The sequence below is a fragment of the Saimiri boliviensis genome, chromosome 7, assembly GCF_048565385.1.
Source record: "Saimiri boliviensis isolate mSaiBol1 chromosome 7, mSaiBol1.pri, whole genome shotgun sequence".
In the NCBI taxonomy this organism is placed as follows: domain Eukaryota; kingdom Metazoa; phylum Chordata; class Mammalia; order Primates; family Cebidae; genus Saimiri; species Saimiri boliviensis.
In genome coordinates, this window is record NC_133455.1 from 75624580 (window position 1) to 75638672 (window position 14093).

Here is a 14093-nt window from a genome sequence, read left to right on the forward strand (position 1 = left end):
TCATCTCAGCCCAAAATCTCCTTAAGCTGATAAACAACATTAGCAAAGTCTCAGGAAACACTATTAATCTGCAAAAATCACATGCATTCCTATATATCAATAAGAGATAGAGAGTCAAATCATGAGTGAAATCCCATGCAGAGTGCTGAAAAATGATTTAAATACCTAGAAATACAACTAACAATAGAAGTGAAGGACCTCTTTAAAAAGAACTATAAACCACTGTTCAGGGAAATAAGAGAAGACATAACCAGATGGAAAAACACCCCATATTCATGGTTAAGAAAAATCAATATCATAAACATGGCCATACTGCCCAAAGTAATTTATAGATTCAGTGCTATCCCCATCAAGCTACTATTGACTTTCTTCACATAATTGGAAAAAAAATCACCTTAAACTTAATATGGAACAAAAAAAAAGCCCACAGAGCCAAGACAATCCTAAGGGGGAAAAAAAAAAAAAAATGCTGGAGGCATCACGCTACCTGACTTCAAACTAATACTACAAAGCTACAGTAATCAAAACAACATGGTACTGGTACCAAACAAATATATAGACCAATGGAACAGAACAGGGTCTTCAGAAATAAATGGTGTTGGGAAAACTAGCCAAATGCAGAAAGCTGAAACTCAATCCCTTCCTTACACCTTATGCAAAAATTAACTCCAGATGAATTAAAGATTTAAACATAACACCTAACATCATAAAAACACTACAAGAAACCTAGGCAATATCATTCAGGATATAGGCATGGACAAGGACTTCAAGACTAAAACATCAATAGCAATGGCAACAAAAGCCAAAATAGGCAAATGGAATCTAATTAAACTTAAGAGCTTATATACAGTCAAAGGAAACTATCATTAGTGTCAACTGGCAACCAACAGAATGGGAAAAAAATTTTGCAGTCTACTCATCTGACAAAGGCTAATATCTAAGAATCTACAAAGAACTTAAACAAATTTACAAGGAAAAAAAACCACCCCATAAAAAAGTGGGCAAATGATAAGAACAGGAACTTCTCAAAAGAAGACATTTATGCAGCCAAAACACATGAAAAAGAGCTCATCATCACTGATCATTAGAGAAATGCAAAATCAAAACCACATTGAGATATCTCACACCAGTTAGATTGGCAATCATGAAAAAATCAGGAGACAACAGATGCTGGAGAGGATGTGGAGAAATAGGAACACTATGACACTGTTGGTGGGATTGTAAATTAGTTCAACCATTGTGGAAGACAGTGTGGCAATTCCTCAAGGATCTAGAAATAGAAATTCCATTTGACCCAACAATTCCATTACTGGTTATATACCTAAAGGATTATAAATCATTCTATTATAAAGACACATGCACATGTATGTTTATTGCAGCACTGTTGACAATAGCAAAGACTTGGAACCAACCCAAATGTCCATCAGGGATAGACTGGGTAAAGAAAATGTGGCACATATACACCATGGAATACTATGCAGCCATAAAAACTATGAGTTCATGTCCTTTGAAAGGACATGGATGAAGCTGGAAACCATCATTCTCAGCAAACTGACCTAAGAACAGAAAACCAAACATGGCATTTTCTCACTTATAAGTGGATATTGAACAATGAGAACACATGCACACAGGGAGGAGAACATCACACACTGAGGCCTGTCAGGGGCTGGGGAGCTAGGGGAGGGATAGCAGGATATGGGGGCCTAGGGGAGGGATAGCATTAGGAGAAATACCTAATATAGATGACAGGGTGATGGATGTAGCAAACTACCATGGCACATGTATACATATGTAACAAACCTGTACATTCTGCACGTGTACTGTATAACCTAAAGTATAATGAAAAAATAAAAGTTGTTTGGTTTCCAAAAAACAAAGGTAAATGCATACATTAGTTTTGGAAATTTAGTATGAGAATAAATCATCTTGTGTATATAAATACTATATAATAAAACAAGGACAAAGAAAAAACATAGTTTTTTTTCAGCTATGTTTTATCTTAAAAGTGTGTCACACATTTCCAGAACTGCATTTTAGATGCAGTATTGACAACTAATTAGGTATCTTTCTCCATATGCATAATTAAACTATTGCAACACTTGTACATATCTTGTTCTGAAGTACACACATGAAGGCCCAACTCTAATAAAACACTTAGGATAAGTCGATTCTTTTGTAATACTATTTGAGACTAAAGGTCTCAAATTACTATTACAATCTTTATTTTGTGCTCGTATTACAATTTTTTTGTTATCTAAAGAAAAGTATTTAAAAACATCTCAAATTATTGACTGAATTGAATTATCTTGGAAATAAGCACCATTTAAACATTTTTACTCTTAACTGCTTTTGCAAATAAATAACGTACTGCTTCTGTTCAAAACATACAAAAAAATATATTTTTTTGGCCAAGAATGTTAAAGTTCTTATAGCACTCCAGATCATCACAGGTAAGCAAAACCCAACCAGTTTTAAATGGCTGGTGTGTTCTTTTGTATTTTAGGTGCTTGACAAAGGTACCTTAGGAAATTGAAAAAAATTGAGCAAACAATGAACTGCTGGAAATGTATAGAAAACAAAATGACTGGTTCATAGAACCAGATACAAGCGTTCCATTATGAACTATAAACATTAATGGGTTTATATGCATCTATTTAAGTAAAACCCAAAGAAGAACAAGCAGCAAATAAATGAAAATTAAAAGCAGAAACAAACAAAGTCAACCCACTATTTTTTTTACTCAATTTACCATGGAGACTACAGTTTTGCCCAGAGCCTAAAACACACACGATGGATATTCTTATACCTTGTATATAAATTAATGTCTCTAAGTCTACCAACACCACTATACATTTTGTGAAATTAAGAAATTCACTCTAGGCACGTGACCAGTAAATACTTTAGTGTTGGTACTATCTTTGCAGAATGGTAAATACAGTATGAAACAAAGCAATGCAAACATGTATATCAAATTTGGCTCCATGCCAAATATGGCTTCATGCTTAGCTGTATCTAAAAGAATTGCCAAACTACTAATGTATTTTTATAATTTTACATATTTAATTTATAGGTACTCTTATTTATAAGCCAATTTGGTAGACACAACCTATAACGTGATAAATGTACATACACATAAACACATCCTGATACAAAACAAAAATCCAATAGTCTTTACCTTAGAATTTTAGCAATGAGATGGTCATACAAACTCACCAGTTTATGGTCATTTTCACATCAACCAAACTTTGATCTGATAGATAATCCAATGAGGGCTATGAACCAAAATTTTACGTAAAGCAGCTTTCATGACTGTTTCACTTACAAAGGCCAAGCTTCCCCAGACTCCAAAGAACAATGGGGCCAAACAGCACCACGGAAAAATATCACATAATAACAAAGTCTCATCTTGCATAGAACAGCAGCATACAAGCCTTGATACATGGCATTCCCTCTTGATTTCTCATTCAACAGCAAATTGATACACATAGAGAGGCCAAACCTCCAGATTCCAGACATTTGAGGCCAAACAGTATTACAGAAGACTATCAGCTTATCAAATTCTGACTTCCCAGGACTATGTGAACACACATAAAGAAATAATCGTCAAAACACAACCCAACTGCTGGAACAACCAACAAGCCCCAAGAATGTCTAGACTGAAACCGTTGGGATGCTCTCCTCTCTCAGCTGGTTGGACTTGTTCAACATGCAAATGGAAATTCCTTCTGAATTTCCCAGATCAAGAGGAGCAGATGTCACTGTTTGGTACCCACAAAAGACACTCACCTGTCTGGACACAGATGACAAATGTTAAAGGCTGTTCTTCCTAGGTAATTGGGAACATGGATAGAATCTGAAAGAGCAGTGCCAGAGAGAGAGACCCAAATCCATTTCCAGGCAAAAAGGGTTAGGCAACTGCTGAGGAGGAAGCAGCAGCACAGGATAAAGCGATACTCTTCTGGCCCATTGCAGGTGAGGCAAGGAGCAAAATTGTTGCCAAAATGCAGGAATTCTGTCTCGAGCCCATTGCTCACAGAACAGAGAGCCAATCACTGAGACAATGAGTATTGGCAGAAAAGAAAACTTTATTTAGGTGCTGCTGCTGAGGAAATGGGAGAGCAATCCCTCTCCTCAATCAACTAAAATTGGGGGTTTATATAGAAGGAAAAAAAAACTATGTGTGGGAAAACAAATTATGGAGAAGTAAGGAATAGGAATTGGTCAACAGAAAGCAGGTGGTCAGTTAGGCAGGCAATCATGATGGGTGAGGGGTCTCATGTCTCACTGTCCAGATGTGGTCATCTGGTAAGTTTGAGTACTTTGATACTATCTGGGAGGGTTGATGGTTGATTTCATGAGAAAGAGTTAGACAAATTTTAAAACTTGAACATTTCTATGTTTATTTAAAAAATCATAAACACCAGTTTTATAGGACAATTGGGCTGATCCCATAACCATTACATTTAAACTGCTTGTACAAAGTCTACCTGTAAAAATCACAATGCCAGTGCAGCCATCAGTTGTAAGCCCTTATTTTGTTTGAACTCTTGGCTCAAGTGAGCACTTCACCAGTTTATCCCTTGCTGCTTCTTAATCTCTTTTGATACTTTACCGTCTCTCTTTATCCTACTGTTTATCCTATCCTTTGGAGCATGTAGTATCCTGTTTCCTATTTTATGTCATCTCTTTCTTTATCTCATCTGGTCTCATGAATTCAACCACAGTGATAGATGCTATCATTGTTGATAATGTGCAAATTCATGTTTACAGCTTAATCCTTGTCCCTAAATTTAAAACTTGCACAAACGGTTGCCTACTGATGATCTCCCACTTAGACAGCTGATAAATATGTCAAATATAAAATGTTCAGAAGCCCTTTTGCCCCCATGCTTGCTCCATCACAGACTTCTAGCTACCTTAGTTGATTGCTGCTCTGTGCTTCTGCTTCCTCAGGCTTAATTTATGCAGTTATCTCTGCTTATCAGGAAATCTTGTTGTCTCTAAAATAGATCCAAAATCTGATGAATTTTTACCAATCTGAGTGTTGCAGTTCTGGCCCAAACCACCATCTTTTCTGTTTGTGATGGAGTTTTGCTCTTGTCACCCAGGCTGAAGTTCAATGTCATGATCTCGGCTCACTGCCACCCCTGCCTCCCAGGTTCAAGCAATTCTCCTGCCTCAGCCTCCTGAGTAGTTAGGATTACAGGTGTGCCCCAGCTAATTTAGTATTTTTAGTAAAGATGGGGCTTCACCAGGTTGGCCAGGCTGGTCTGGAACTCTTGACCTCAGGTGATCTGCCCACCTTGGCCTTCCAAAGTGCTTCGATTACAGGTGAGAGCCTCCACACCCTGCCCTTCAACCAGTATTCTAGCTTTTACCCTTGCTCCCTACAATCCCACCTCAATATTGCAGTAAAACAATTCCTTTTAAAATATAAATCAGATCATTTTTTCTCCTGCTCAAATATTTCAGTTTCCCCCAAGTAACTCAGGGTAAAAGCCTAAAGTTCTTACAAAGTTCTACATAGTGTTACATGGTCTCCTGCAGATGCCAAGTCCTCTTCTCATAATTCTTTCCTCCTTATTTGGCTTCTTTTATGCTCACCTTTTGGATGATCCTTGAACACATTTTTACATTGTTTTCTCTGATTGGAATATTTTTCCTCCAGATAGCCTATGGCTAATCTCAGATCTTTAATTCCTTGGTTTAATGTCATCTTAATAAGGCCTACCCTGACTAACTTATTTATTGATTCAGATGACTGCTTGTTCTATCACCAGGCTGGGATGCAGTAGCACAATCTCAGTTCACTGCAATCTCCACCTCCTGGGTTCAAGCGATTCTCCTGCCGCAGCCTCCCAAGTAGCTTAGACTACAGACATGCATACCACCATGCCCAGCTAATTGCTGTATTTTTTAGAAGACACGGGGTTTCCCCATGTTGGCTAGGATGGTCTCTATTCTCTTGACCTTCTGATCCGCCTGTCTCAGCCTTCAAAAATGCTGGGATTACAAGCTAAACCACTGTGTCTAGCCACTTATTTAAAATTTTAAACTATTCCTCAATCAACTAGCATTTTAAATTCCTTATTTTCAAGCTTTAATCTTAGCTCATCACCCACCCATATATTCTATAATCTAATTACATATTGTAATTACTATTTGCTAGCTTCCTTCTGTACAGTGTAAGCTGTAGAAGTTTAGGGATTTTTGCTGTTTTACCCAATGGTGTGTTTTAAGTGCCTAGAACAGTGACTATTAATCACTCAAAAAATATTAATAAGTGTTGAATGCACATGTGAATGTTCTCAATAATGTCCTACCATAAGCCTTTTAAAGTTACCTTTTGTCTCTAGTACATATTTTCATATTTAGATCTTTCTTTAATAAGTACTTAATAAATGTATGTTACAATTTCATCTAGCATGATGTATTATGAAACCAATAGCTTTAGATTTTTAACACTCCTAGAGCAAATGACAGACTATTCTGCCATTTGTCTGCTGATATAGGGTTCTTCTTTTCCTTTACAAGAAGGCAGTTACACCACCAGGGGTGCCTCCCATTACCACTTCACCACAGAGTGTATTAACCTGCACACACTCAGCTCTCTATTATCATCCCATGTGGTAAGTATTCCAGATAATCACAGCTCTCTTTTAAAAATCTAACGCAAATGGCCTTACAGGTATGTCAGAACGAAACAAATGTGTATTCAGGTAATTTTTATCACTAATAATTAATCCTAAAATCTATTAAGTATATGTTTATGCACTCCTTTGTTTACATGCTAATGAATTTCAAGAAATGGCAAATAAGAGGATACAATTAGGTGGGCTTTCAAGCATTGAGATTTCGACCAATCCTGGTTAAACGATATCAATACCTGAGGCGATGTAGGTGGACTGGCTATGGGTGTAGTAGGCCAACATTAAGAGCCATTGTTACAGTCTAAACCTCAGTGCTTCCTTGTGATTTGGAAATGTTTCATGACTTGTTAAGCAGAGCAAAGAACATTAAGAATACATTTCAAAATCACAACTCCTTGGTTGTTAGGGCTACGTCCTTCTAATTAAGATGCAGATATCTGAGTATTATCTTACCTTCTCTGATCAAGCCAGAAACTCCTAAGTTTATACTTAAATTCACATTTTGCAGTCACATGGAAAGTTTTGTTATCTGATCTTGTCACAAATGCATTTCTGAATTTCCATAGATTATTAAGAATAGTGCTGTTCTCATTCACTTGAGATACTATTAACTAATATTTTTGCATGTTTACATTACTTTCATATTTTTGCTATTATAATTATTCCTGCAAATATCTATATCATAGCTCTCATTTCTTGAATTCGCTTCTTGGTGTATTTTCCAAGAGTAAAATTGTTGGTTAAAATCAGATAGGTCTCTGCTTTATCCATTTCTTATTCATTATTTCACTTTCGTTTTTCAAAATTCTGTCATACTCCTGGAAAAATATATATGTATTTTCTACTGCCTTAGCAATATATTTAAAAATATGAAATTATTAACTGTAGAGTCAAAAACTGTGTAATCCTTTCATTCTTTCATTTATACTGCATGTTCTCTCTGTTTTAGGTGTGTTATACTTTGGAATGTCCACAAACATGTTCATCCAGTACATCAATGTATCTATGCTGTTTCTAATATTTTAAGTTTCTTTAGTATAACCCCTTGTATATCTGGGATAATAATTGAACAGAAATTAGTCAAATGAATAAAGGTTTATGGTACATGAGCTGTAAGTCCAAATCTATGCCAGCATAGCATGCATTAGGCAGATAAAGAATATAACAACAAGTAGCAAAGGCTTAAGATTTCAAAATTTAGCATTTCCTTTCTGAAAATTAATTTAATATGGAAAATTAGATAAAAAGGTTTTCATTTTTTAAAATGATCTCAAGAATCAAAAAAAGTATAAAACTTGGAAAGATAAGCTCAGAATAAATCACAGGCATTATTTTTTCAGAAATTGACTTTTAATTTATAGCTTAAAATATTAGGTGAAAATGACTTCTGATTTGGGGAATATAAATTTTTGTTTTCCTACATAACATTGTGTTTAAATGTATATAGGGAAACATACAAACTACATGTGTAGTCTTATACTTTGTGGAATCTTGTCAAGGCCTCAAGATACCTTATATAAATCAAAGCAGTTGATATATAAAGATTGAGGATTAGATGTAATTGATGCAACTATCCTGCATAGACCATCCCTAAAGCAGTCTGTCCAATAGAAACTTCAGTGAAAATGGAAACTATCTGATACTATAGCTTCTAATCACATGTAGCTATTGAGTCCTTGAAATGTAGCTAGTGAGACTAAGGACTCGTTTTAAATTTTATTTGTCTTATTTGAATTGAATCCTAAACATCCACCTGTGGATTGTAGTTATTGATGACCATATTGGACAGTGCTGCTCTCTGTGAGGAATGAAGTTGAAAGAATGTATAGTTGTGTGTACAGAAATATTTCAAAGGTAATCTTTCATTATGTATACTATATAGAATGATATCTAAAATGACTGAATCATGAGCACTTTTGGGCAGTTAATGGGACTTCTCAGCCACCATAATCATATGAGCTAATTCCTTCTAGCATATGCTATTTTCAGAGTTGTATTTGAGTTAGTCAAGTAACCCTCCCATTCACACATACACACTGACACACAGCTTGCTTATTCACAAAGTCAGTGATTTCAGCTATGAGGCAGAACTAATCATAGATTTTAAAAAATCTGTAAGTTAACTGAATGGGGAATTACCTGGTCTCTAATCTTTTTAATCATTGGTAAATTTGGTATATTTCAAATCACATATACTTAAGAGCATTATTATATTCTTATAGCATTATTTTCTAAACAAAACTATCTGCTTAAAATAATTTTCATCTTGAGATATTACTCCTACTTATAGTGGGTTTGCACTGATAATTTGTCTTTGCTCACTTCTGAAACCCTGTGTTGTATAATAATTGCATTAAAGAAAAATTATGTTGCTAGAGCCCCAAGTCTCTGATTTACCTCTGGCATGAATTCTAAAATAAACTGACCCATTTTAGATATTCAGTTTGTGAATGATGAATTAAAGCAGCTCCACCTGATCTGCTTAAGGGGTCAAATCTTTGCTTATAGATTTTTCAGTGTAATGTACTAACCAGTTGAGTGAGCCTACTGTTATTGCTATAATATTATGTGCCTAAAAGTAATAAATGTTCTCTGTGTAAAAACGTATAGACAACCTTACATAAGCTGATGCAAAATTTAGCAACATTATCACAACATAAAACTGGGCCACTGTGGAGTTAAATCTGATTAAAAAAAAAAAACACCAATGTAAATTATTCTCTTCTATAGGTTGTTTATTTGTGACGTGGTAAGTTTGTTAGAGTGAGCTAGGTTGCAAGAAATATTACTCTTTTCATTTCATCATGGGCATATATGATGTTTAAGTTTATATATCAACTTCATTGGGCCACTGGAAGTCTAGATCACTGGTTAAACATTATTTCTAAGTGTGCCTATAAAGGTGTTTTTAGAAGAGATTAACATATAATTGGTGGGCTGAGTAAAGTAGATAGCCCTCCCTAATGTGAGTGGACATTATCTAATCCCTGAAGGCCTGAATAAAACAAGCATATAGAATAAGGTTGAATTTTATCCTCTGTCTGACTGTTTGAGCTGGGATATTAACTTTCTTCTGATCAGGCAACTCTGGTTCTCAGGATATCAGACTCACACTGGATAGAATCTACCATTGACTTTCCACTCTCAAGCCTTTGAATTACACCACAGACCTTCTTGGTCCTTCAGCTTACAGATGGCAGATTGGGGGACTTCTCAGCCTCCTTCATAATCATATGAGTCAGTTTCTTAGAGTAAATCTTATTATACATATCCTATTGATTTGTTTTTTCTAAAAAAATCCTGACTAATAAAGGACTGTAGTTTGCACTGCATATTTTACTTGTTGGTTTCTTGTGGTGTAATGGATTCCCAAATAGATTTTGCGCATATTTACATTTCAATTAAAGTATAACTTCTAGAATGATAAAAACGGTGTCTTAAATTTCTTAGGGGTTTCAATTATTCTTGGAATAGTAGTATCTGGATTTATGCATTCATGTAGATAAACATAACTTTATCAACATTTGTTGAGAAATTATTTGCTTCTGATAATTTTGAAGGAGAAGCTATAAATAAATATATGATGAATGAGGAACAAATGGTACGCATTATTTAGGCACTGAACTAAGTGTAATCTTGCTCTTTACTAAGTTATGATATAGTAGTATAGAATATAGCATTAAATAAATAATCACATAATTTTTATAAGAAGTATTTTGTTAGTTCCTTTTTTTTGTTGCTATAATGAGATACCCAAGGGTGCATAGTTTATAAAGAGGTTTATTTTGGCTCATGGTTCTGTAGGTTGTACATGAAGCATGGTGCTGGCATCTGCTTCTGGTAAAAGCCTCATGAAGTTTACAATCATGGCAAAAGGCAAAGGGGAAGCCTGCTAGGAGGCAACAGAGAAGGGAGGAAGTGCCAAAATATTTACACAACCAGATCTTGTGTGAATCAAGAGTGAGAACTCATCAGTGTTGTAAAGGCAGCACCAAGACATTTATAAGGGATTTGCCCCCATGACTCAGACACTTCAAACTAGGCCTACCTCCAACATTGGAAGTCATGTTTTCAGTAAGATTGGGAGGGGAAAAAACATCCAAACCATATAAGCACAAAATATAAAAAGATCTACATTAAAACCCTTTGTTGGAATGCTTTACACTTTCCACAGAACAGAAACTAAAATAACCTGTTATGCAATTACAAATACAGTCCTCAAGATTTTTGCCCATACACTAGTATTTGTTTAAAACATGTCTTCTTTGTAGCAGCTAAGTTCTGCTACCATAATGCTTGTCTGAATTCACAAATCTGTTGTAACCTGTAGCTCCCCTGTCACTTCTCTGGCTCTACTCTCCTGCTAATCTTTGTTTCCTAATTAAGATCTTCTACCACTGTCATAGCTACTGATGCTACTGAAACAACTATAGCCACCTTGGTTTTGTGGTTTGGAAAAATACTGGCCTTGACCACCATACAGGCCAGAGCTTCTGCCTCCAAAGTTTCCTTCTTTCATGGATCCAAAATTTGAAGACTATTGTAATTGCCAAAATCATTGTAGCTTCCACCACCTCCAAAATTGCTTCTATTTAAAGCTATCTTCACTGCCACTATATCTACCACCACTAAAGCTGCCACGAAAGCCACCAAAACCACTGAAGTTTCCTCAATGAACAAAGTTGTCATTCTCACACAAACCACCTGCACAACCACCACCAAAGTTTCCAGAGCCACTTGGACCACTTTGGCTGGATGAACCACTAGCAATCTTTAATAAGTGGTGTTTTTCAACAAAAAGGAGAGAGAGATTTGACACAAAGGGACTTATGAAAGAAGGCTATGTGGAGACTAAGGCAAAGATTCAAGTTGTGTTGCTATGAGTTACTGTTTCAATGATAGTATATTATTTTTAACCACAAAATGCTGCTTGGAAAAGACATATTGTCCTGAAAAACATTAGTGAAAAACATAGTAATATAAAAAAAATAGTAATATGCGCTTAGTTATTATTCCTGAGAATATTACCACATAATTTTTATTATGTATTATTGTAAATAACTTTTCTAAACAATATTTATAGAAAAATACAGTAAGTGGCAATGAGGTGAAGAATATGGGAAAAAAATTTAAAACATCATACATGTATGCAAACAAACAGCCCACACCATATGATCTGAGAAACAAACATCACTAGATGCCCCTGTATCAACTAAAATAGATCAGAAGTTCAAAGAAACAAAAGGAACCCTTTTACACTGTTGGTGGGAGTGTAAGTTAATTCAAACATTGTGGAACACACTGGGGCAATTCCTCAAGGATCTAGAACTAGAAATGCCATTTGACCAAGCAATCCCATTACTGGGTATTTACCCAAAGGTTTATAAATTGTTGTGTTATAAAGACACATGCACACATATGTTTACTGTGGCACTGTTTACAATAGCAAAGACCTGGAACCAACCCAAACGCCCATCAATGATAGACTGGATAAAGAAAATGTGGCACATATACACTGTGGAATACTATGCAGCCATAAAAATGGATGAGTTCACGTCCTTTGCAGGGACTGAGAACACACGGACACAGGGAGGGGAATATCACACACCAGGGCCTGGGAAGTGGGGAGATTGGGGAGGGATAGCATTAGGAGAAATACCTAATGTAGATGACGGGGCGATGGATGCAGCAAACCACCACCATGGCACGTGTATACCTGCGTAACAAACCTGCACGATCTGCACATGTACCCCAGAACATAAAGTATAATAATAAACAACATCAATTAAAAAAAAAATCTTGCTCACGGATGGAGGGTTCAGGGCCCTACTGCCATGTCACACTTCTAAATTCCTACAGCTCCTATACAAAAAAAAGAAAAACAACATTTGCTCAACTCCCTAGCCAGAGAAGCTATTAAACACTTCCTAACTCTGGTTTACAAGCCAGACCACTACAGCTCTGATTCAACAGATAACTGACCTTTCAAACATTCCTTTCTGATAAGTAACTGCAGAGCTTAAGCCAGTTTCACCCAGCTTATACAGGCTGCACGCAAAATGTCTTTGTGTTCTATAGTTCACCTTTTGAAGTAGGAGCCAAATTCCACCATGTTTTAATGGTAAAGCCCCACCCCAAAGTGAAAATGGGATATACCTTACACATATGTTCATATATTATACAATCTCTCAACTTCCCTCAAAAATATGTGCAACTTTTCTGCAAGCTGCTGAATATGTATGACTATAGTGGGTAATACAGACCTTCTAAGGCACAAAAACCAACCCCGCCCCTTCCCTTCTCAAAAACAGAGCATCTTTGTCCCATTCCAGATACTTTCTTTCCAGTTTACAAACTGATATCACCAATAAAGTTCTCCTTTCTACTGATCAGCCATCCTGCTGTTCTTTTGGATGACAAGCATATAAAAGTCCATAAATGGAATATCTATGCAGTTATTAGTCTCACAGATACTTTTATTAGAGAAGTTATTAAGAAATTATTTTAGGCAGATAGAGTAAAGGGTCCTTAGTAAAGTTTTTTTTCTCTCTTCTACTAAAAGCAGTTCCAGAAGTATTTAATTATTAACAAAAAAGTGGTTTAAAATGGCAGGTCGGCACTCACTGATATGCAAATGCTAGCACCTATGAACCCAGTTAATCCAACGTAGTGGTTCCCACCCTCTTCTCCTTGCCACCATATGTGCCAGGTGTCACAGCTTCCTCCAGATAACTCTATGTGTGCAGGACATCATGGTGACCTGCATTTGCATATTAAAAGGTTAGGATGGGAGGTCCACATATTTCATGGGCTACAAGAATGGCACCCCTGGTCAAACCAATTCCCTGGGCTCTGTGCAAATCAGACACTGCCTCCTGCAGCCTGCTAATACAACTGACTGCCTTGCACTTCACACAGGGTGTTTCTCTCTGCTCAGAGCACCCTCCCTTTTTTTCTGTATGGGGGAGTTTTTCTTCTTCTTTATTGCTTATTGAACTATCTGATCCTGAAAGCCACTTTACGTATTCCTCGTCGTTTATCTGATTACTCCAAGACAAGGGACCCTGGTGCTTCTCCAGTCATCAGAGCTGTGTCATTTTTGGTGCATTGCCTGGGAATCCAAGGTGCAACATTTATGGAGCAGTGAGTACAGGAGCATACTCTTTCACTTTTATTTCTGAGGCTTGTTTTTTTAAAGATCCAAATATGAGGCTTGCTGGGTAGGACTTACTCAATCCCCAAGTACTCACAGGGTGCTAGGAAAGTTAACTCCATCCAAGCTAGTCTCTTTTCACAGGGAATCCTCAACATTTTGCAAGGATGAGAAAAAGTTTTAGGCAACTGAGAATTTCTGGCCAGGGCACACCTGGTATTATTCAAAGGCTTCTGGGCTGGCCCCCATCCTCTGACAGCCTACTTTGGGTTTTGGCAGAGAATCCCTGG